The sequence below is a fragment of the Cupressus sempervirens genome, chromosome 8 (assembly GCF_028749045.1).
Source record: "Cupressus sempervirens isolate cs-2001-9-10 chromosome 8, ASM2874904v1, whole genome shotgun sequence".
In the NCBI taxonomy this organism is placed as follows: Eukaryota; Viridiplantae; Streptophyta; class Pinopsida; order Cupressales; family Cupressaceae; genus Cupressus; species Cupressus sempervirens.
This window is the reverse complement of record NC_143125.1, coordinates 197,949,494-197,974,195: the sequence shown is the minus strand read 5'-3', so window position 1 is coordinate 197,974,195 and position 24,702 is coordinate 197,949,494.

Sequence of the window (24,702 nt, the reverse complement as noted above, 5' to 3'; positions counted from 1 at the left end):
CATAGCATTTCCTTTATGGAAGGAATGAGAGAAAAAGACTCTATTGAATTTATCCATTAAGTATTTAATTTCCATTAAACTAGCTTGAATAGACCATGTGATCAAACTTTAGCCATTAAGAATATTTATGATATTCAAGGAGTCTCCTTCCATCTAGAGGTACCAAAAACCAGTTTCCACTACTATCCTCATCATATAAAGAGTTTCACTAGCCTCAGCTTTATGACTAGTAGAAGTACCAATAGGTATAGCAATAGCATCAATAATATTACCGATATGATCCCTCAAAACTCCTCCATAGCCCGCTTCGCCAAGGCTTCCTTTACCAACACAATCAAAATTCCCTTTAATCCATCCCATAGGAGGAGCCTTCCACTTATTATTCAATATTTCATCTTCTTTCTTCATTTTAGAACCTTTACTATTCATTGGATTGTCAATTTGGAAATCTTCATTACACTTTCTCTAGGAATTGAAGTTTTCCTTTATTGTTCTAACAATGTTTTGGCTAAGCACCCACTCAGCCATTTCTTTGTTTCTAAAGATTCTATTATTTCTTTCTTTCTAGATTGCCCACCAGAGATGGGGGAGAGTAATTTTCCATAGGAAACCCACATCATAATCCTTAGATGGGCAATTCCAGCTCTGAAAATAGTATTCAATATTGTTTTGGTGGACACAAGTAATATTCTAGAAGTTGAGAATAGAACTCCATACTTTTTTACTATAAGTATAGTTTAAGAACATGAGGTCTCTATCTTCATAACCTTCTTTACATAGCCTGCACTAATTAACCACATTAATACCCCTCTTTTGCAAGTTGTCTTGAGTAAGAATTTTATTTTGAAGAAAGATAGAATAAAATATATTAATTTTTGGAGTAAGACCTTTTATCCAAGCTCTAGTCTACAAAGGGAAATTACCTTTCTCCTTAGATTTGAATATGTAGGAAACTTTGAAATAGTCACTTACATCAGCACTCCATATCATTTTCTCTTCCTTATGGGGATATAAATAAAAGGCACTCAACATAATATGGATATTATGAAAATCCTTATTAATATCAACAAGGCTAACCCACTTGTTATTATACCAATAATTTCCCACAAGAGTTCCATACAATTGCCTGCATTTATCAATCTAGGTCATATCCTCAAATTCCTTGATCAGAGGATTTTCTAGGATCCAAACATCTTCCCAAAATCTGACTTTCTACTCATTTCCAACTTTCCATGAGCATCCTTTACTTAAGATGTTCTTAGCTCCCTACACAACCCCCCAAATAGTAGAAGGGGATAGAACATTAGGAGATGACAAATAATCAAATAAAGAAGGAGCACTAAAAATCTATTTATGTTTTCATATAGTTCTCCATTCCTTATTATCATGATACACTCTCCATCCCTATTTGGCAAGAGATGATGATATTGGTAAGTTTGATGCTAGAAGTGATGAAGGTATTTTTCTTGGTTATTCATTGAAAAGAAAAGCTTATAGATGTTATAATTGGATAATGAAGACTATTGTGGAAAGTATAAATGTGAGAATTGATGAGAAATTCAAGATATAAGGCAGAATAGTTGATTATAATTTAGATAATGATGTTGTTACTAAGCCAAAAAATAATGAGGTATTTCTTGAGACTAACAAGGATTTGCAGAATGAAGGAGAGCCAAGGGAAGAACAAATTTTAGAACCTTCAATAGAGCCAAGAGTTGAGATAGAAACTCTTGCTTTAAGAAAGAATATGATAAAGAGTCACCCATCTGAATAGATCATCAAAAGAAAAGATAAAGGTGTGATGATAAGAAGTAGAGTAAATGAAGAAATATGTTTGATATCTCAAGTTGAACCTAAGAATGCAAATGAAGCATGAAAAGATGATTATTGAGAAAAAGCTACAAAAGAGGAATTGGATCAGATAGTAAAGAATGAGGCATGGGAGTTGGTTCCCAGAATAGTAGACAAGAATGTGATAGGAACTAAATGGGTATTCAAGAACAAGATGAATGAAAAAAATGAAATTTTAAGGAACAAGGAAAGATTGGTATGTAAAGGTTACTCATAACAAGAAGGAATACATTATGATGAGACTATGCTCTAGTGGCTAGAATAGAAGCAGTGAACTTATTCTTAGCCTAAGTAGCACAAAAGAAATTCAAAGTGAATCAGATGAATTTCAACTCAAAATTTCTAAATGGAGAACTTGAAGAAGAAGTGTACATTGAGTACCCTAAAGGTTTTCCTTTGATAGATGACAAGGACATATTATGTAGAATAAGGAAATCATTGTATGGCTTGAAGCAAGCACCCAGAACCTGGTATGCAAGGTTGGACACACATTTGACAAAGCTTGGATATAGAAAAGGTATGGCAGATAGTAATCTCTTTTGGAAAGAAATTGATGATGGTTTGATTATTTTGGTAATATTTGTTGATGATATCATTTTTGGAGGAAATGATGATGAAAGTGAAAAATTTGTTGTAGAGATGAAATGTTTTCTAGGATTCCAGATTATACAGAATAAAGAAGGAATCTTTATTTCTTAGACTAGGTACTTGAAGGATTTACTAAAAAGGTTTGGTTTGGAAACATGCAAACCCATTGGAACACCTATGGTATTTGGGCACAAGTTATCTACAAAGGATGAGACACCTACTATTGAGTAGAAAAAGTATAGATCAATAATTAGAGGATTGCAATATCTAACTCACACAAGGCCAGATATAGAAAATGCAGCTGGAATTATTGCAATATTCCAAGCTGATCTTGGAGAAGCACATTATGCAGTAGTCAAAAGGATATTTAGATATCTAAAAGGAACATCTGAGTTTAGATTTTGGTATGATAGATCTAATGATTTTACTCTAAGTGCTTATACTAATGTTGATTGGGCAGGCAGTATGGATGATAGAAAGAGCACCAGTGGTGAAGCCTTCTTTCTTGGAGGAAGATTGGTTTCTTGGTTAAGCAAGAAAAAGGATTGTACATCACAAAGTAAAAAAAAAGAAAAATATGTTATAGTAGTAAACAATTTCAATAAAATTGTTTGGATGAAGTAGATGCTAAAGGATATAAGGATAGAAATTAGTGAATCTATTGTCATACATTGTGACAACACAAGAATAGTAAATATGTCTAAGAATCTTGTGTTGCATTAAAGGATTAAGCACATTTCTATTAAGTGTCACATGTTGAGAGAGAAATTTGCAAAAAATGAAATTAGATTGGAGTATGTGAGCACTAAAGAGCAGATTGTAGATATATTCACTAAGCCTCCTCCCAAATAAACTTTTGAGTATTTGTGAGATATGCATGGTGTTATGCCTCTTTCTACTTCAAAGTAGAAGATGCAAGAGTTTATCAATCTAGTGTAACAAAGCACCATTATTGTCTAGACTAAATGTTGATGCTTCATGTATGGTGGAGTATTTGTGATGGATAGAGTCATCTAGGACTCTTGTTGGATGTTGTTTTGAATAGTGACTTTGGACACTTGAGCTATGTAAGAATCATTTGTTGTAGAGTTTGGTGCAATAAAGTTGGTTCTTGAAAGCTTTGACATTGATGTCAATAAGGGAGAAGTTTGGCATGAAAAAGAGCATGTACAACATGATAGTTGGAGAATTTTTGGAATGAGTATAGTATGCTCAGAAGATGTACAACATGGAATAATAGTGGACAGAAATAACATTGAGGTATATCAATAAGGGAGAATGATTGTTGAAGAAGATTCTAAAAGAAAGATGAATAGTCTTTTGTTGGTATTCTTGGAACTAGATTTTTTTCATCTACGTTGCCATCAATACCAAAGGGGGTGATTGTTGACAGATTGTTGGAAGGATGAATACTAGTGATATTCCTATGGGGTAGTATTGTAGATACATTATTATGATGATATGTTTTTTTTTTTTAATTTGGAAAAAGTGGATATATATATATATATATATATATATATATATATATATATATATATATATATATATATATATATATATATAAACTAGTATAAAAGCTCAACTAGGAAAGAATCAGAAAGAAAATCCAACGTCATCACAATATGTACAAGTGAAAATCATCAATATTTACAACATATTAAAAGAACAAAAGAAAGATCAAGTTGGTATGAATGGCTAGTTGAGTATTCTAACTATCTAAGGTTATGGGAGATACTTTTGAGTTTCTAGTATATGTAGTTAACGTTAGAAGAAGAAATGATAAGTCTAGAGGAAGTTATGTAAGTTTTGGTAATGTTTGTTCTAAGATAGAGTTTATAGAGGCATGTTCTAGTAAACTTGTTATATCTTTTAGTAGAGTTGATTTTTTTACAATTGAAGTTGAGGATGTGAAGAAGATATATTGGTGATGATGTGGCTAAGTTTTCTCATTATAATATTACATGTACGAAAATTTATTCAAGTTGCAAGGTAGAAGATTAATGTTATCGCTAAGTGTAACATGTTCTTAATGTGGTCCTATAATGATTAATTGAGAAATTCTAACAACCAACTCAGGGAATTGTTTTATGGACTCGATATAAGGGAAGGACATTTTCTTTTATTAATTATGACATGGAAAAGTAATTTTGTAAGAAGTACAAGTGTGGAATGTGAAGTTGATAAGAGTAGCGAGGCAATAAAGGAAACTTCATTATCAAGGTTTTGCTGAGTGATTTGAGGTTTGATATTTGGATCTAAGGTTTGTGACCTAGTCTACAAGGTATGACAATGATTAGTTTGGTTGATAGAAAAAAGGAAAGAACAACATAATAGTCAATTACTTGTTGTAGTAGTTTTCTCTTCTTTTAGTTTAAAATGCATATTTAGGCAGTGGGTTCATCTTGCATACATTGTACTACAACTCCTAACAGGGTTGGAATCTCCTAATAGGGATTCAAAGTGTCCTAATAGGGACTCTATGTATTAAATGTTGTAATAGATTCCTAATAGGGTCCATCCTCTAACAAAGAATATTTATATTCATCTTGTGAGCATCATTCCTACTGGGGTTTTTCCTCTTATCAAGGGTTTTCATAGTTAACATATCTAGTGTAATTGTCTATGTGCATCTTATTATGGTTGTTGTTTACTTTGGTTGAATGGTTAAGTTTTTTTAAAGAAGATAAATGTTTTAATTGGCTCTACTTTTAAAATAACCTCAAAAAGTCTTGGATTAATAGAGATAATTTAACCATTTATATTAATATCTAGTGTTTTGAATTCAACTACATTAACATCTACTCAAACTATAATAATTTGACTAGAGAAAGCAATACCAAATTCTACCAACCCTACATATTATCCTAATTTATAGCCTACTATTTTGAGTGTATCTTTAACCAAAAGTTCAATCGGAAGATTAGGAATAAGGATTTCTTTTTTTACTTCAAATTTCACCAATTTTTTTGGATCAAATAATGGGCTCCACTATATATAAATTTTATAGGATAATCCTTTAGAAACATGGTTTCCCCATATAGGATCTTATTTTTTAGATCTAAACTATCAAAAGAGAAATATATAAATTGATTTTCCATAATTATTAGGTTAGCCTACTTCCTTAGAAGATTATTAAGCCATTTATCAATAGAACACACCTCTATACTTGGCCCTCTCCGCTCAACAAAAATTCCTTGATCCTAACATCTTCATGAACATAATTAACTTCATATTATGATTGGAAGATCACTTCATCATAAATTTTCTTTTCTTCCTTGATGTGACTCAAAGTTATCAAAGGTGCCTAAGTTGGGGAATCCTTCCTTCTATCTAATATAGAAGATTGGATCAAATGAGAACCATTTTCTATCAAATCAATCTTTTGAAGGGGACAAAAGGAATTAGATTGATTTGGATGCCTTCTTTTATTATTTTTCAGGGAAACTAGCCACAAGTCTAAGTATTTTTTCTTCGAGATCATATAATCTATTCTTCTTGGGTCTATAGGAATGGTCCTCTATCTATCCATCCTCAATTTCCTTGTTCTCCAAAAGCAACCACAAGGGTAGTTTTTGGAGTGAAAAAATGGTGGAAGACAAAAAAGGAAAGAGTTAAGTGGATAAAGGTTTGACAGGTTAGCCAAGGGAGCATTTGTGAAGGTTGGAAGCATGGCATGGGATGTGTGGATTCATGCTTGTTCACATGGATTTCTTTTTAGTGGTTATAGCTTTGAAAGCTTCCATGGTTGTATTGAAATGGTATTTTTTGTTGAATAATACATGGTGATGGATGCTTTTGGAGGTTGGGTTTTTCCCTCAATGAGGGTTTCCCAAGGTATATCTTGTGTCACAATATTGTCAGTATGTTCTATATCCTCTTGCATGTTGATTTTAATTCCATATTTATTGTAGATCTATGATAGATTGTGGAAATGAATATATTATTTGTTTTTGGTTTCCTTACAACTAGTATCATAGATATGGTTGTGTTGTTGTAACCCTAGATTGAATCCAAGAGAATGCATGAGAGGATAAAAGAAAGGGAAAGATATATGAGATTTTTATTGCAGATATGAGGGTTTAGGATTTTCTATTATGATGGGATATTGGTAGATTTTGAGTATGTGAAATTGTTGGACAAAAGGGTTTTTCAAATGTTTTATTTAAATGAGAGTTTTAGGGGATAGCTTGCAGAAATGACCTCCTAGGTAAAAACATAACTCACCATTGGATCTGGGTTGACATTTCTATAAATTTGAACATGTAATATACCCTAGCTTGGCCATGTTCAGAGGAAATGAAAGAGTTTTTTAGTTTCATCATGTGATGGCCATCAACTTTAATCCCATCAAAATTTTTGTCACAAAAATAAAAGTTGCACTAAAAATGGTAAAAAAGATTTTCTTAGTAAAATGACCATAAATTTCTCTCCGAATATTGAATTACAAACTTCTTATAGGCATTGATATTTTGTAAGGTTTTAAGAGCCATAAATTTAGATTTTTTTAAAATTTTGAGTACAAATTAGGGCATAATTGGACATACAGAGTTGGATTTTTTACTTTGAATATTCAACGAAAAGCTCTACACATTGGTTTAGATTTAGTGTAGGTTTGACATGATTTATTTGGTGATATATTGATCTAAATATTTTATGGTATATATTGACTGTAGTAGCATTTTGATTTTATGGCATTGTACATTTTAGAGATTTAGATTTGATGTCATCGTATACTCAGTTCATATTTTAGATTGGTTTCATGATGATATGGTTATCAGTGTTTGGTTTGGATATGTATGATGACTTGTTTGGTCTACAAGTTGTGTAGTGTTGTAAGTATTCTATACTTACAGGTTGCATTTATAGCTTGGTTATGGGTTGTCTTTGCCCTTTGATTTTTCATTATTAGCGCATATTTAGATTGGTGGCTTAGATTTGGGTTATCTATGCCCTAAGTCACATGATTTGATGATTTTTCTTCATGTAGAAGGCATGAGATGTTGTTACAAAGTACAACCATGGTGGAGGATTGTGGTTGATTATTTTATGATGATGGGTTGGAGATATTGAGAGTCAGATGCTTGATTCATGGATGTAATCATGGTAACATGGATTTTGGCATGACATGATTGGATATATAGGTACATCCTTGATTTTTGTTAGTTTGTATTTGTGATTTGGTTATGGTGGTATATCTTCTTGGTTGAGGATCATGGCTATTTGATTTCTTTTGAAGAGCTCATGATGTGCACTTTGAGTTCTTTGATAGTTTGATGCCTTGGTTGATTCTCATGGTTCGAGGATGGGTTTTTCATCATGATGTCATGGATATCTTGGATACATGGTTTAGTGGGAGCTTGTGACAGTGACAAGGTGATAGTGTAGGACTAGTTCTTGGTTTGGTTTGTATCTTCTTGGATTTGGATATTTTGGTTTCACTTGGTATTGACACTTTGGTAGTGTAAGTGTAGACCTATAGAACTTTTATGTAAGAGATGGATTTGATCATATCATGGGTTACTCGATACAACAGTTGAGTGGGAGTTTTTGGCATTGATATATTTATTGAGTGTTTGTAGATGTTGGAGATTTGTCTTAGATCATGTTGCTATAGAAGCAACTTTGAAATTTTTATGGTGCACTTGTTATCTTCATGGTGTGTGGAGATGGTTGCATGTAGAGGAATCATAGGATTCTTGGTCATAAAGTTTGGATGTTGTTGAGGCTTCTTGTTGCAGTTTTATGGAGGAGATCATACTTGCACAGTTTACATCTAGAGGTGTGTGTAGAAGGACATGATATAGGTTATGATTTGTATGATTTCTCTTTGGTCTTGGTTATCTTCTTGGATGTTTAGTTTTCTTACATTGGATTTGAGATTAGCTAGAGATTGTGATCACTAGTTCATGCTCATGTATGTCATATGAGAGATGACATGGTTATTCCTTTATCTCTTTCCTCTTTTGGCTGTGGAGAACTTGGGAGAGTGTTAGAGATTTTTTATGAGAGTTTTTCTTGTGGGTTATAGATTTATGTGTTGTGGATGTCCTTGAGACTACATGGATTCACTTATTTGAGATGTTGTGAGTGGATTGGCTATAGATTTGAAATTATCTTTTGCAGTGGGACCTTCTTGGTATAGATGTGGCAGGTATTGCTCATGAGGCTTGTGATTGTAGGTTACAAATTGGATATGTTGGTGATGTGACATTCACTTGGTATACCTTTGGAGGTATGGATAGTTGGATGAGTTTGGCACTTGGTGTGGGTGTTATTTCAGCTATGGATATTTTGATAACTATGGATACATGTAATTACCTTTGGATTAGGTTTTTTATGCTTGGTATTTCAGTTGGTATAGGATTTTATGATCTTCTAATGCAACAGGTTGGGTGGCTTTCTCTTTGGATGGCTTCAATTTATGTCTAGCGATAGTGGCATAATAGGAGGTGAGATCATCCATGTTTGAGATGCTCAATACTTTGATTTTTTTGTGGGTACTAGGATGGAGCACATGATGTACTTTGATCCATGATGATGGATGTGTTGGGAGGGATTTTTCCCTTGTTAATTTATATGGCTATGGATTGACCCTATGCAATGTATACAGGAAGTGGTAGATTGTTGAGATAATGGGTGTTGCACACATTCCATAATATTGTTATAATATATTATTTTATTTTATTATGCAATGTTGTAACTAGATGGATGTGAAACATGTAAAAATTCCCATGGGGTATACTTAATGAGTTGTATTGAAACATTGTGATAATATTTCATGTAATTATTTAATATTGAAAAAAAAAAAAAAATTCCAATATTAAATGTGAGGTCAAGGGGTTAGGTAGTAGATGGTTTTTGTTGGATACAATTGACGAATTATGTATTCTCTTTGATGTTACACAAATTTTATTATCAGTTAGTACATGTTGAGCTCACTTAGGCAATGGAGATAGTTTTCTATGTCTACCAAGTGTTCCTATGATTGCCTAGTTCAGAAGGCAGTGTCTACCAAGTTCACTCAGCTGTCAAAGGAAAGTATGCATAAGATGAGTGTTAACCAAGCTCACTTGGTCAATGAAGGAAAGTTGGATGGAACCAATGCTAACTTAGCTCACTCAGTTGCCAAAATATTTTCACAAGTTTGCAGTGTTAGGTAAGCTTCTATTGGTTAATAGAGAAAATCATTTCTAAGTTAGTTTCTACCAAGCTGGATCAGCTAATGAAGGATTTTCTTATTTTGGCATATTAAGCTTAATTAATTTATATATTGATTCCAGCTAACCAAGGTGATGAATATTAATTATCCTAAGTTATATTTGAGCCAACTTGACAAAGTGGAAGATATAAGTATAAGCTGAAGTTGTGATTTCAAAGTGTGGAAGTGCAAGCATGAAGATGTTGTTGAAGAATTAATGATTAGAAGAGGAAGAAAACTTGAAGGATAAGAAGAATATCCTTGTGGAGTAGAAAAGTTATATTTGGTTAGGAAGGATCAAGTACAAGCTAGAATAGAGATCTATAATTAGAAATTAAGTTGCATTCAAATCGGGTCATCTTGTTGTTACTCTCTAACCATTGTGGTAGTGATCTAAATCTCCTAGCAGATTTGGCTTAGCAACTATTTGCAAATCCTCTAACAAGGTGGTAGTTCTATTGAATTATCTATAGACCTCTAACAAGGCCACTCCTAATAAGGTGATTAAATCCTCTAATAGGATCACACCTAATCATGTGTTTTGTAAACTTTAATAGAGTTGGCTCCTAATAGTGCTCACTTCAGAAGAGTGAAAATAGTAACTAGTTGCAATTGGTGGTTTTTCCCAAATTGGGTTTCCATGTTAAATCCTAGTGTCAAATGTGTCGATGCTATTTTATTTTATGTGTTTGCAACTAAGTTAAAGTAATGGTAATCATAGTTAACATCTAAATTTTATATGCTAAGCATTTACTAAGCTCATTTAGTTATTACTGAGTTACAACATTCTGTATGTGTTTACCAACCTTTAGCAGTATTCAGTTTTCAGTTTGCATTTTTATACTGACATCTAAGAGATTGTGAATTTATTTTAGTAGTAATTGATTCACCCCTCCCCTTTCAGTTACTCCTCTTATATTTTCAACAATTGGTATCAGAGTATTTGGTGCTTGTAAGGAAGGTTTCAAGGACCTAACCTAAAGATCAAGATGTCTTATAGAAGAGAGATCTCCATGCTAAACAAAGAGAATTTTTCAGCATGGAAAGGACTTATGAGGTTACATTTTTCTACCATCAATGACTCAAGATGAAAGTATCCTAATATAAAATACAAGACTCCCATTGGAACATTATCAGTTGAAGATATTGATGAAAAGAAGAATCATAAAATGATGATGATTGATATTGCATTTTCTTTTAGTTATGCTGAATTTGATGAAGTCAAAGACTACAAGACAACTCATGAGATGTGGATCAAAATAAAAGATATATCTAGAGGAGATGAGAATGTAAGAAGGGATAAGGCTAAAATTCTTAGAGGTCATTTTCATCAAATGAAAATGAGAGAAGATGGAAACATTGCAAAATATTTGGAAAGGATCAAAGTAAGTGTAAGTGCAATTAAAACATCTAGAGGAGACATTGAAGAGAAAAAAATTGTAAGCAAGGTACTTAGAACTATTCTTCCTATTTATACAATTAGAGTATTTTCTATGCAAGAAATGAGATGTGATCCAAATAATAAAATATCTTTAGATGCTCTAGTTGGAAGATTGATAGCTTCTAAGTTAGATAACTTTGATAACTATGTTCCTAGTTTAAAGGTTATTGAATCTACTTTTAAAGCTAAAATTTCACTCAAAGAAAAGGGTAAGAAATCAAAATCTATTCAATCAAGAAGTGACAAAGAAGGAACATCAAAAGAAAGTTCAGATAGTGATCTTGAAGTTGTTGAAGCCCTACTTGTAAGGAAGTACTACAAAGGAAGAGGAAAGTACAGAGGTAAAGTTCCTCTGATCTGCTTTTCCTATGAAGAAATTAGTCAAATTACTATTAGGTATCCAATGAAGGAAATCAAAGATTAAAGAAAAGCAATAAGAATAAAGGAAAGAAGGATTCCAAGAACTACAAGAACTAAAAGAAAAAGGTTAATAAATCTTATTTTATAGCTAAATATTCTAATAACATTGAAGATGAAATGGTATATATAGTTGTAAAAGATGAATCTGATGATGAATGAGATAAGATGGTACTTATCTCTCATGTTAGAAAAAATGATAAATGGATTATTGATAGTGGTTGTTCACATGATATGACTGGAGACAAAAAAAAATTTGGGCACATCGAATATTATGATGGAGGTAGTGTGAGATTTGGAACCAATGAACCTTGTAACATAAAAGGAAAATGATATATTTCATTAACTAAAGAACTTGTATGTGACAATGCTTATTGGGTTGAAGGACAAAAGAATAATCTAATAAGTGTGGTATAGTTGAAAAACATTGGATTCAAGGTAGAATTCATGAACAGATAGACCAAACTATTGGATGGAAAGGGAAATCTGGTTGAATCTCGCAAGCAAACAAAATGTAATCTATTTTATCTTGATCTCAATGATTCTTCATGTTTTATTGCTCAAGTAAAAGAAAGTTGATTATAGCACAAAAGGCTATGTCATGTAAACTTTGATAATCTGGTTAAGATAAGAAAACATAGAAGAGCAAGAAGTATTCCTATTTTGAAGAAGCTGGATATGGGTCTTTGCAAAAATTGCCAAATTGGTAAGATAAGAAAGACTATTTTCAAAAGCAAAAACTATTAGTCAAAAGAAGGCTTGGAAATTATTCACACAGACCTATGTGGACCTATTGGAATAGAGAGTTATAGTTGAGAAAATTCTTTCATTCTTTTTGTTGATGACTATTCTAGAATGATGACTATAATGTATCTAAAAGAAAAATCAGAAGCCTTTCAAAAATTCAAGTGGTATCTGGAAAGAGTAGAAAAGGAAATTAGAAAGAGGTTGAAATGTTTAAGATCAAACAAAGGTGGTGAATTCATCTCCAATGAATTCAATAATTTTTGCATTGAAAGAAGAATCAAAAGACAAGTATCAACTCCTAGTACACCATAGCAGAATGGTATAGATGAAAGAAGAAATAGATCTATCATGGATTGTACAAGAACCTTGATGATTGAAAATAATGTTTCTCTTAAATACTAGAAGGAAGGTATTAGCACTACAGTTCATACCTTGAATAGAGTATAGTTGAAGAAAGATTCAAATAAAACTCCTTATCAACTATGGTATGCCTACAAACCTAATGTGAGTTACTTGAAAATGTTAGGCACACAATTTTATATCTTGAAAGAATCTAGAAAAGAAAAATTTGATGTAGAGGGTGTTGAAGGCATATTTCAAGGATACTCCTACAGAAGTAAAGCATACAAATGTTTGAATTTGTCTACTCATAAAACTATAAAAAGTACACATGTTAGAATTGATGAGTTTGCAAAAAAGAGTGAAGAAGAAAGCAAGAAGGAGCCAAATCTATCTAAAAGAAAGGAGGCTTCATCTCCTGAGTTCCCAAAATTTCCAACAGTTACCAATTTTCAAACAATGCAAATTGAGTTACAGTCTGAAGGACCTGAGTCAAAGTCAAAGGCTACTAAGCTAGTTCAAACTGAGTCTAAAGGACCCAACTCACAGAGAAAAGGACCCAAGCTTGAAATAGAAGTCCATAATGAAGATAGTGAAACTCATTCAATACCCAAAGAGCCAATGTTAATGAGATATGTTAGAAGGCATCATGCAAGTAATTAAATCATTGGAGACAAATATGATGGAACAATGACAAGAAGAAAATTAAAAGGTACATGTTTAATTGCTGAATTTGAACCTAGAAGTGTTAAAGATGCTCTGGAAAATGAAAGTTGGATTGAAGTAATTAATGAAGAGATAGAATAGATAGAAAAGAATAAAACTTGGACTCTTGTTCCTAGACCCAAGGATAAAAATATAATTGGTACAAAGTGGGTATTCAAAAATAAGCTAAATGAAGATGGAAAAGTTTCAAGAAACAAAGAAAGATTGGTGTGCAAAGGCTATTCTCAAGAAGAAGGTATTGATTATGGTGATACTTTTTCTACTATAGCAAGACTAGAAGGTGTTAGAACTTTACTAGCATATGCATCATATAGAGGATTTAAAGTGTATCAAATACATGTTAAATTAGCATTCTTGATGAGGAAGTCTACATTGAACAACCAGAAGGTTTTGTAAATCCTAGAAAAGAGACATGGTTTTCAAGTTAAACAAAGCATTATATGGTCTCAAGAAAACTCCTAGAGCTTGGTATGAAAGACTTCAAAATTACTTGTTACAGATTGGCTTTCAAAGGACAAATGATAGTAGTAGTTTATATATGAAGGAAGAACCATACAAGAAGATTGTGTCGGTAGAAATATTTGTTGATGATAGTCTCTTTATAGGAAATGATGACTTATGAAAAGCATTTTTAGAAGAAATGAGTAAAGAATTTGAGATGTCCATGTTTGGTGAGATAAAATTCTTTGTTGGATTATAAATTTAGTAGAACAAAAATGGTATCTACATCACTCAATCTATGTTTATCAAGGAGATACTAAAAAAATTTGGAATGGAAGATTCACAACCAGTTGAAACCCCTATGTCTACTAGGCATAAGCTCTCCAAAAATGATGATTCCAAAGAAGTAGATCAAACCACATATAGATAAATGATTGGAAAACTATAGTATGTAGTACACACAGGGCCTGATATTGCTCTAGCAGTTGGAATAGTGGCAAGATTCTCAACAAATCCTAAGGAAAATCACATGATGGCAATCAAAAAAAGCATGAGATATCTAAAAGGTACTAAAAACTATGGCTTATGCTATAAACTTGGAGGCAATTTAGACTTGAAAGTATTTATTGATGCTAATTGGGAAAGAAGTATTAATGACAGAAAAGGCACTAGTGGCAGAGCATTCTTTCTTGGTAAAAGACTAGTGTCTTGGACAAGTAAGAAGAAAAAATGTACATCTCAATCCATAGTAGAGGTAGAATATGTGGTAGCAATAGTTAATTGTTCAAACATTGTTTGGTTCAAATAATTGTTGGAAAGAATGAAAATAGAAATCAAGGATCTAATAGTCATATACTATGATAATACTAGTGCAATCAACATATCAAAGAATCCAATGATGCATACCAAAACAAAGCACATTTCTATAAAATATCACTTCTTAAGAAAATTGGTGTAGGATAAATAAGTCAGATTGGAATATGTCAATTCAAAAGAATAGATTGCTGACATATTCACCAAGTCATTACCTATGGATGCATTTTGCTTCTAAGAGGTAATCTAGGGGTCATTCCCCTATCTAAAGCTCACTAAATAAAGTTTAGTGATGCATCAACAAGAGCTAAGTTGAAGATCAATCAGTTGGTGTAGAAATGACAAGGGCATATTAGAAATGAATTAGTGCTTAAGGTAAATTGATATTAACATAATCATTATCTTTGTCATGTGTTGTCAAAGAGGGAGAAGTTTACTATCATATCTCTAAGATTTATTTTTTGGCACAAGATGTAAGTAAGGAACTCAAAGAAGGAAAAGTTTTTTGTAAGAAGGAAAAAGTTCTAAATTAACTTGGTAGAAGTTGTTGCAAATAGAGAAAGAATCTAGTGAAAGGAAGAGCTCATACTGATAGAGGGAGTTCCCAAAAAACAGATCCAAAATTTCATTGTGCTATGACATGTTGTGTTACCATAAATGCCAAAGAGGGAGATTGTTGGATACAATTGATTAATTGTGTATTGTCTTTGATGTTACACAAATTTTATTATCAATTAGTATATGCCAAGCTCACTCGGGCAGTGGAGATAGTTTTATATGTCTATTGAGTGTTCCTATAATTGCCTAGTTTAGAAGGTAGTGTCTACCAATCTCACTCAGGCATCGAAGGAAAGTATGCATAAGATGAGTGTTAACCGAGTTCACTCTATTAATGAAGGAAAGTTGGATGGAATCAATGCTAATTGACCTCACTTAGTTGCTAAAGGATTTTTGCACATTTGCAGTGTTAACTAAGCTTTCATTGGTTAATGAAGAAAATCATTTCTGAGTTAGTTTCTACCGAGCTAGGTCGACTGACAAAAGATTTTCTTATTTTGACATATTAAGCTTAATTGATTTATCTATTGATTCTAGCCAACTAATGTGATGAGTATTAATTATTCTAAGTTGTATTTGATCCAACTTGACAAATTAGAAGATATAAGTATAAGGTCAAGTTGTGATTTCAAAGTGTGGATGTGCAAGCATGAACATGTCATTAAAGATTTAATGATGAGAAGAGGAAGTGGATTTGAAGGATAAGTAGAATATCCTTATGGAATAGAAAAGCTATATTCAATTAGGAAGGATCAAATTCAAGCTAGAATAGAGATCTGTAATCAACAATTAAGTTGCATTCAAATCAAGTCATCTCATTATTACTCTCTAACCATTGTAGCAGTGATCTAAGTCTTCTAATAGATTTGGCTTAATAGCTATTTGCAAATCCTCTAACAAGGTGGTAGTTCTATTGAATTGTCTAAGCAGCTCTAACAAGGCCACTCCTAATAAGGTAATTAAATCATCTAATAGGGTCACACCTAATAGCGTGTTTTGTAACTTTTAACAGGGTTGGCTCCTAATAGGGCTCACTTTAGAAGAGTGAAAATAGTAACTAGTTACAATTGGTGGTTTTTCTTAAATTGGGTCTCCATGTTAAATCATGGTGTCAAATGTGTTCATTCTATTTTATTTTATGTGTTTGCAACTAAGTTAAAGTAATGGTAATCATAGTTAACATCTAAAGTTTATATGTTACTCATTTACCAAGCTCGTTTAGTTATTACTAAGTTACAACATTCTATATGTGTTTACTAAGCTTCAACAATATTTAGTTTATAGTTTGCATTTTTTATACTAACATCTAAGGGATCTAGAATTTATTTTAGTAGTAACTGATTCACCCCTCCCCTCTCACTTACTCTTCTTATATTTTTAATAGGTTTTAGCACATGGTTTATGTAATACCACTTGGTGGTTTTGTGGGACTTGCTACTATATATATGAAGCCATAAGGATGGTTTTTGGAGTGAAAAAAATATAGAAAACAAAAAAAGGAAAGTGTCAAGTGGGACAAGGCTTGATAGGTCAGCCAAGGGAGCATTAATGAAGGTTGGAAGCATGGCATGGGATGTGCGGATTCATGCTTTTTCACATGTATTTCTTGGTAGTGGCTATGGCTTTGAAAGATTCCACGGTTGTATTGCAAAGGTATTTTTTGTTGAATAATGCATGGTGATGGATGCTTTTGGAGGCTGGGTTTTTCCCTCAATGAGGGCTTCATAGGGTATATCTTGTGTCACAATTTTTTTGTTATTTTGTCTATTCTCTTGCATGTGAATTTTAATCCCATATTTATTTCAGATCTATTATGGATTATGTGGAAACAGATATATTATTTTTTGCTAGTTTTCTTGCAAGATTTTTTTACTATGCTTTTAATGATTTGTTGGTATCTAGATGCTTGTCCAATATAACACCACCTTTAAAGACTTTGACTGCTCCTAATTCCAACTCAATTCATTGCCAATTATGATGCAAGTCAAGACTAATGCAAAAATATTTTTCTATCTTGTAGTGTCATAGATTTAATGAAGTCAATTTTTTCATTGAACTTTAAACCTATCAATGGAGGTCAAATCACCCTATTAGTCATTATGAAACTCCCAAAAAAAAAAATTTGAACTATGATTTTGTGCTAATATATAGGCAAGACCTAGCTTTAAATGTGATAGGAAAATGTAGTTGTGAGTTTGTGGTGTTCAATAAAACAACAAAATCCCTCAAACTTAGTTGATTATATCATAGAATCTTACAGGGCTTCTTTGGTACATACATGTCAGAAAAAATAAATGAGGCCAAACAACAACCATAGTAATGGATTATGTAGGTTGACTTTGAATTAACCATACAAAATCTTGAAAATACTTAATTCACTGACAATTTTAGGGTTCTTGTTAATTTTAAATCTCCAATTTTTCTCGTAATAGTGGTTGAATAAATGAATGATGAAATGAAAATATTTCTAATATATGCTAGATGTTTTTAAATCAATGATATTTAGATATTTTCTATAACACTATTTGATTATATTGTTATTATATTTTGTTCACATGGATGTATCATATAGCCACATGGATGTTGACAACATTTTATAATGAGTAAAAATATTAGTGCCAAGGCATAAATATAATCCTATTAGTTTTCATTACTAAAAGATTATCAATTTAATTCCTTTAAATTTTTAATCCAAAAGTATTATGGTTAAGAACTAGTACTACTTCAATGGAAAATAGATTTTGAAGAAATTGAAGTTGCAAACCTTTGAGATGGGTTGTGATGTTGTTCTAAGTTGTATTTTGATGGTTAAGAAACTAGTCACTATATGAATCCCATGATAAGTGCATGAAAGATAGAAATTATACAAAAACCTGAAGCCTTCAAATTCAACAATCACAATGTGAATTTTCTATTAATGATAATGCCCTACTATATGTTTTCTTCACCATATATAAATATCTTATTGTGAGTCCTTGATGGTCATTGATTAGTCTATCCTTCATATTTCATCATTAGAAGATCTTGGTTTATCATTTTCAGGTTATTTTTGTAGTGCATTTTCTATGATGCAACCCTCACTACTCAAATCCTTTTGCTTAAATATAAAAATTTGAATATGTGCCTTACTTTGATGGAACCAAAATATCAAGCTTTGTTGTTCTCTTGATTTTAGGTGATGTTTTCCCACTTCTTTTACTATTAAGGTTACCTATTCGAAAGTATATAAAGTTGATCTGCTAGAATAGTTCATTTCTATATGGTTATAGTCTACAATTTTTTTTAAAATGGAGTAAAGTTAAAAGGTCCCAAAAATGAGAAGAGTTTTAGATTGACATTCTTTCCTAATGAGAAGAATTCTAGTGTTTTTCTAGATCAAAATATTATTTATTGATGCTCTAGAGTGTTTGAATGGGATTTGACACACATCTCAAATTCTAAAGATGTATTGTTTATCAATTTTCTTCAAGGATATGGAAATTTTTGTTAAAGGAAGATTATTATCCTTTCTTTACCTCGATACCCACTATATATGGTATAATCACGTATTCATGAGAATTTAATGTAGAATGTAGTTAAAATGACAACAAACTAGACTAAACTCAAGATATCATTGTCAAAATGTAAACTCTATGAGTGTCTCATGTTTCCCTAACTACAACCACTAAGAAAGCTCTCATACTAGCACGTCAGTGATAGTTATAGAATGGAAGTATGCCTAAAATGTAGATCTACAAGAATGTATCCAAGATCTATGATAAAAATGCAGATTATATGTGGAAAACCACTCTTAGAATGCTATCAAAATGGACATTCAATGAGCTAAACATGTAATAAATGACACTAAATAACATAAAAATAATGCAAAAATTCTATCAACTTGCTAGAATGATAATGCTAAAATGATAACTCAAAATATGTCTATAGTGCAGATGCCTAAAACTTGGGTCCTTTGGCTCTTGGATTTCCCCTCTATTTATAGGATTTTAGAAGGGTTTGGGGTAAGAATCAAGATTTTCACCTTTTACTAGTGGATGAAGTTGAAACTAAAAATATCTCATAAGAGACCAGGAGGAAGAATCCAAGAGACTTGGTTTTGAGGATAAATGAGAAATTTTCCAATTATTTTAAATGAAAAAGGGGGATTTTCACTCTTGTGAGGATAAATGACTTTATTGATATAATAAATGTTCTATTTATTTTCAAAATTTTGTCTTTTTCTTTCTTCCTTTTTGAATTTATTTTATGTTTTTGAATGTTTTTTCTCTTCTTTTTAAAGTTGATTTAGGTCTTGTTAATTTGATAGATGATTAATGACCTAATGTGATTTTTAATTTAAAAGTTTGTTGTGTTCTTTTGATTTCCTCCTTAATTTGCATTGATTGATCAAAATTGCATAATTTAGGTCTTTGCCAAATTTTGGGTGTCTACAAATGTCCCTCTTTGAGCTAATATGAGAAGAATCTTAGTTCAAATGCTATCTTGATTTTCTAATTTTAGGTCAAATTTTCATTATTGTATGTATGTTCGATGATATTTTGACATTTTGTAGTTGTCATGGTATCTATTTGTTGATGGCTTGATGTTTAATCATTGATGATTTGATGTTTTGATTGTCATTGATTTTGCTAATTGATATTGTGATGTTTTTACTTGGATACCCTAGTTTTTGTTGATTTGATGTTTGAAATTTTTGGCTAGGGTAGAACATTTTTTATTTTTTAGAAAATTTTGACGCCCTAGTTTGGATGCCCTAGTTTGATATAGATATACTACCCCCTTAGAAATGAAATTGGAAAAAATCAATGTGCAAAAATTAAGGAGGTTCCAATTTTATTTCTAATATGTTGAATAATTGATAGATAAAGATGATCAAGTTAATTTAATACAATACCCAATTTGTGAAAGTGAGAAAAATGGTTATAATGTGACATAAATTGAGTAAAAAAGTGATATAAATGCCCCTAAGGAGGGTTAAATAGTCAAAAGGCTTTTTACCCTTATCATTTTCACACTCTCATTTGACATTTGGCATTTTAGAGCTCTGAGCTAACAAGGATGGTGGTCCCTTTATAAGAGCATAGATTGGAGAGGGGTCATAGGTACAAGCATCCAGTAGACTACAGTGCCCTGATAAGTCATCAAGATCCTCGATTGTTAAGGATTTTCATGCGTGCCTGAGCTTTTTGGAATTTCACATCAATTTTTGAGATAAATGTGGTAGTTTAAGTCTTTTAGTGCATTTATCTTTTCCTTTAGTACATTTGTTTTCTTTTAGTAGATTCACATAATTATCTAATGCATTCAAAGGACAAATCAGGGCAGACCAAAACCTAGGCTTTAGGAAAATTAGTGCATATAGTGAAAATGTAGCAAATATAGTGGTTATAGTAGCACATTTGCATGCTTTAGTACATTTGATTGGTCTTATAGTGTATATGTATGATGTCTTAACACTTTTGTTTTGAATAGCACTTTTGCACTATTAAATAGTGCATATGATCATTTTAATAGCACTTAGCCATGTTATAGCACATTTGAGGTATGAAACAATGCTTTTGAAAGTTAAAATAGTGCATCCACCTATTTTAGTGCATATGATTGATTGGGTGTTGTGTATGTCCTATGAAATAGAGCAAATTGATCACTCAAGAGTGGAAACTAATTGTAAGGCCTTAGTTGAGTGTAAGATAACATAAAAGTCTAGATTTTAGGTTTGTCAATAAGGGATCATCATAACGAATAAACAATAGTAATCAGGTAGTCAATAGTGATGTTGTAGGATTAGTCAAATGATAGATAGGTAAAGAATGATGCCCCAACTTAGAATATAGAGTAGGGGAAACAAACAAGTCCAACTTAGGATAGAGAAGGATGAGTAATAGGTTCAAGATAGAACCAGTAGTTGAGTAGCCAGATATAAATAGTAGGCTGATGTATGATGATCACTTGTGATAAAAGCTAACATTTTCAATTGTTTGTTTGATGAAAAATAGGTATGTAGGTGAAAGCTCATGGTATGAGGGTTATATCCATGGCTGCTAGAGGCAGTAGGCAGATTGTTAGCTAAGGAGCAGTAGGTGATTAATAGATGCAGGTTTACTTATTTACTACATATCCCCTAGTTTTGAGTGAAAAAAGGGCTATTGATAGTGTTGGCCAAGTGATGGTACTCTGACCACAACACCTTTCATTTTTTGATGGGTGAAATGATGATGAGTCTAGAGGATGTATATCAAATATTATAAATCCCAATAATAGGGGATTTAATGTACCATAATCAGACTACAGATGGCACTGCTTTCATAGATATTTTTGGAGCTGACAGCATTAAGGATGATAGTGTATCATGGTTCCAAATGTTGTAGTATGATCCATTGCCAATAGTTTTGGTTGGATTGATAGGAGGGCATTTGTTTCTAAGCCAACAAGGGTGAGGATGTCCAATTGGATGGAGTTAGTTGATACAGGATATGATAGATCAGCCATGGAGATTTGCATGGGGTAGTTATATATTGGCCCACTTGTACTATGACTTTCATCAAGTTGTATATTCAAGAGCCTCATCACTATTAGCAAGAGTTATTTTATTATAGCTATGGACATGGGAGAATTTACCCATTACTTGTTCAATATGTGTGTGACAGAGGCCTCAAGGTATAGGTTACATGTATACTTACTCTAGTGTGATCATGAAATCCCATTTGGGCAAGACAGAGTATTGGTGGTGTATGTTGGATGATATTGATGAGGTTGTGTGGAGACCATAGAGGTTCATAGAGCCATGGGTCGAGGATGATGATGAGATCGTATATTTCTTTGGTCTAACATATTTTCTTAGCCAAGTACTCATAGTGTTAGGGAAATTTTGTTTCATATGGGTAGTGAGACAGTTTAGGCAGTGGTAGGAAATGCCATAGGGTTTATCACATTATTCTTGGGTTCATTTAGAGAAGGCAGTCTAGGGCTGACCTTGGAGTATGAGGCTTTCCTAGAGGCCTTTTTTTATATGATAGACACACCAAAACCATTGGCTATGCATGATCTAGAGGTAGATACAGGGATGGAGGGGGAAAATGCATGATGGTTTTTAGAGCATCCCTTTTCGAGATACATGGATCTGGTAGATCCTATTCCTAGGATTGATGAGTTGTCAAGTGGAGGGAGGATATGGATGATGAGGGTGGTCTAGGGAGAGGGAGAGGGATATGGTGGGTTAGAGGGAGAGAAAGAGGTGTGGTTAGAGCACAGGGAAGATATGGAGGGTAAGGCCGAGTAGCTATGTATTACCATAGAGGGGTGTAGCATGAGGTCCAATGCAAAGACCAATACATGCAAGGAAGGTTGGAAGGATCTAGGGCTACAAAGGTGTGAGGGTGAGAGGAGGGATGGGTGGTGGAGTGGGAGCTAGTTAGTGGTATAGAGGTGTTGAGCATAGTAGGGAAGAGTAGATAAGGGCTAGGTTGCCTGACGATATATAGTTTATCTAGCAACAAAGGCCATGGGTATAGGCTCCAATCAGAGATCCACTAAATGTATAGTCCCAGGGACAATATCAGGTTCCACCAAATGCACAACCACCACCAAAGAGGCTAGGGGGATCCACTAATTTGGAGGCTTAGATTGGTGAGTTGATGAGTACACTATAGGCATTCATAGTGGCAATGAGACTGAGGCCTCGACTACCACCACTATCACCGAGGATAGATGGGGTATCAACTAGCCAAATGGCCATAGTTAGATAGGTTTCATTGGTGAAAAATGTGATTAAGTAGGCAACATAAGAGGATATGAGTGCCCCTGGCAAGCAGAGACCATCAGGTTAACCACCTATATAGGGATGAGTGTACATTATGTGTTATGGCATTACTCATCATTATGTATGATTATTCTTTTGATGTTTAGTTGATATTCATGTTGATGTACTTGGTTATCTTTGTATGTTCATGTGGATAGATGTTGTGATATGTTGATGTTCATGTTATTTGATCATTTGTATTCTATCTTATATTCATGTTGATTTTATCCTTTTGATGTATTGTTCAATCTTTTTCTATATGAGATACTTGAGCTTGATGAGTTTTTAGAGGTGTGCACTTGTTATATCATGGACTCATGTATGCATGTGATGATATGATTTGATGGGTATAGTAGCAGTAGATATTAATATAGATGTGAATGATTAATGTAGTATGATATGTCGATAATGATTGAAATAATTAAATGGAAATAATGATGTAATGAATGAAAATGTGATGTGATGGTGTGAATGTAATGAAATGAAATGAAAAATGGTAAAAATGGAATTTTATGTAATGAAAGTAGATGTAATGGAAAGTAATAAATGAACTATAATGAAATGACAATGGGTGTAAGGTATCATGATGTAATGATATGGGATGTGATGTGGTGGAGTAAAAAAAAAAAATTAATGTAATTTGATGTAATGAAATGAACCATGAAAAATGGATTGTGATAAATGAAATGTAATGGAATGAATTTTATGATAATGTAATGTAATGTAATAAAAATAGATAAAATGACATGGAAACAATGAAATGAAATGGAATGTAAGGTAGCAATATGAAATGTAATCAAAGGAAATTTGTAATGTGATAAGATGTAATGAAATGAAGTAAAATTTTCAAGTGAATTAGAAATGTGATGAAATGGAATGAAAATATGATAGGAAACAATAGGATATGTGGCATGATAAAATGGGATTGAGTGACATGGAATAAAATTTAATGTAATGTGATGAAGTGTGATGTGTAGTGAAATGATATTTTGTGTGAGGTGAGGTGGTGAAATGAAATGAAGGTGTAAATGAAATAAAAATGTAAATGAACGAAAGTGTGACAAAGTGTCATGGAATGAAAAATGATAATGAAATGAAAGAAAAATGTGAAAATGGGATGTAATTGCGTGAAATGATAAATGAAAATGTGATAAAATGTAATGTGATGACATGTAATGGAAATGTAATGAAATGAAATGAAATGTGGTAAAATGTAATGAGACAAATGGAAGGAAATGAAATTGTTTGAGACTCAAAAGATATGGAGTGGGATGTCAAGCTTTGAGATTCAAAAGCCATGAAATGAATAGATGAAATGCATGAATTAAAGGTAATGTGATGAAGAAAGATGGAATGAAATTCATGGATGTAGTGAAATAGGGAAAGTGAAATATAATAAGATAAAAATAACTTGTGAGATGTAACGAAATGAAATGGAATGTAATGAAATGTGAGGAAGTGACTTTGTGATAAATTAAAAAGGAGAGAAAATGAAATTGTTTGGGATTCAAAAGCCACATGATGTAGTAGATGATGTAGTGGAATGAAATGAGATTGGGTGTGATAAAAGGTGATGAATGAAAGAAAAGGTGATGAAAGCCACATAATGTAGTAGATGATGTGGTGAAATGTGATAGTAGAATTGTTTGATATTTGAAAGCCACATAATGTAGTACTTGATGTGGTGAAATGTGATAGTGACTAGAATTATTTAAGATTCAAAAGCCACATAATGTAATGAGTGGATGAAAATATGAAATAATGAAGTGTAATGCATGGTAGTGA